At 41.2% G+C, this 1,873-nt stretch overlaps 1 non-coding gene across 1 annotated transcript; it reads left to right on the forward strand.

The window, feature by feature from the left end:
- Positions 1–690: 690 nt before the first annotated feature.
- Positions 691–796, forward strand: LOC141654484 (small nucleolar RNA R71). Its single transcript, XR_012548043.1, has one exon. It is a non-coding gene; the product is annotated as a small nucleolar RNA R71 (small nucleolar RNA).
- Positions 797–1,873: the final 1,077 nt, after the last annotated feature.

Raw genomic sequence — 1,873 nt, forward strand, 5'->3', positions numbered from 1 at the left:
TTAATCATGCTTAATTTAATATGTTTTCATAATTAATTTGCTTGCTTGTTGTGATGTCAACCTATGCACATGTTATGTTTGATGAAATGCTAAGCCTATGAATCCTTGCATTTATAACCATCTCTTATCTATTCAACTTGACTTGTAAGATATAAACCAACTCGAGTCTTGTTAGACCATGCATAGAAGTGATTAGGAGGAAAGTAAGTCGACTTGTAGGTGTTGTACAATCTAATCGATTCGGCTCCGGGACCCAACCCTTCCTAAGAACCGTAAGACATAAACCAACTCGGTTCCTTTACAACATTAATTGCTTGCAACTTTGTAAACATGTTTGTATGATCAACACCATGAATCCCCTATGACCCCATGACATCCTAGTGCTTTTAGTCATTTGTTTACATTTCTTAGTTCATTGTTTGTTTTACTTTATTACTTTCATTAGTTTAGAATACAACTACAAACCCCATCAATTGTGACACTAGCATAAATTGAGATAGATAGACTTAGAACCCAAAGCACACCGTCCCATGGATCGACCTCGACTTACCGCTAACTAGTTGTTTGTTGAGTATTATAAATGTGTTTGATTGGGAGACCCGACGACAATCTCACCATCATGCATCAAGTATGGCTCTGTGATCATCATATAGCCCATTGTAGAACTGATTGGACAGAAACCACGGATCAAAACCATGGTGAGGAATTGACCTCACCAACCTCTTGAAACGGGTCCATGCTTCATAGAACGTTTCATCAGGTGCTTGCTTGAAACTGGTAATCTTGGCCCTCAGCTGATTAGTGCGCTGCGGAGGGAAATATCTCTTATAAAAAGCAAGAGCAAGGGTCTCCCAGTCTGTGACCCCCGTGGCCGTGCGGTCCAAATCGATCGCCCACTCCTGGCATTCGAGTCGATCAAAGAAAAAGGAAACAAAGACCTCCTTAATCTTGTCTTGAGTTACCCCCTTTGTGGCGGGGATAGTAGAACAGTAGTCCGTAAAGACCTCCATATGCTTCCTCGGGTCTTCACCTGCCATACCTCTAAAGAGATTTCTCTCCACCAGATTGATATAGGAAGGACGGATGTCAAATGTATTCCCATCCTCAGTCTGGAGATTGAAACCCTTTGGAATTGATGATGCTTTAGGCTTCGAGTGACTAGCAATATTCGGCATCTTTACTGGTTGGTCTACAGAAATGAAAGTGTCTTCTTCAAAAGATGGATTTTCTGTAAAAAGGAAATGCCGAAGCTCTGGTTCGAAAGTACTCAAGTCTTCCTTTCGTGATTCTCTTTGCAGACGGAGTCTATGCCTGAACAGCCTCTCTGGCTCAGAATCAGCTGAAACTAACTCAAACCTGTCTGACCTGGGCATACACAACACTGAAAGAAAATAAATAAGAACTGCCTCAAGGAATAAAAATTCCCTGAGACGGATAAAATAAACGAAACAAAGACAGATAGGGCAATTGCCTCCCCGGCAACGGCGCCAAAATTTGACAGGGTTGTCGTATGCCTATCAAAAATAACTAACTAAACTAACTATATAGCTAGGGAAGTCAGGTCAATCTCCTCGGGGAGGCAAGATATCTGTAAAAGTCCGTCTATTTGGTCACAAATGGGGGGTGTTTATAATTGGTTTTCTAAACTAAAAGATTTAAAGGAAGAGAAGCAGAGAAAGAGCAGTAAAGGCAGAAAATGAGAATAAACTATCAATAGAGAAGGGACATGTCAGGATTTCAGTTCACTACGGTAGTCCAGTGACTCAACTGTAAACAACTTAGATAAATTACTGCGAGACGGATATGGAAAGGTCCTTCCGGTCCACTTTCTATCCTAAATTACCACTAACTTAACTTCCGTCCTCGTCAGGGT

Source organism: Silene latifolia, chromosome 4, assembly GCF_048544455.1.
Source record: "Silene latifolia isolate original U9 population chromosome 4, ASM4854445v1, whole genome shotgun sequence".
In the NCBI taxonomy this organism is placed as follows: domain Eukaryota; kingdom Viridiplantae; phylum Streptophyta; class Magnoliopsida; order Caryophyllales; family Caryophyllaceae; genus Silene; species Silene latifolia.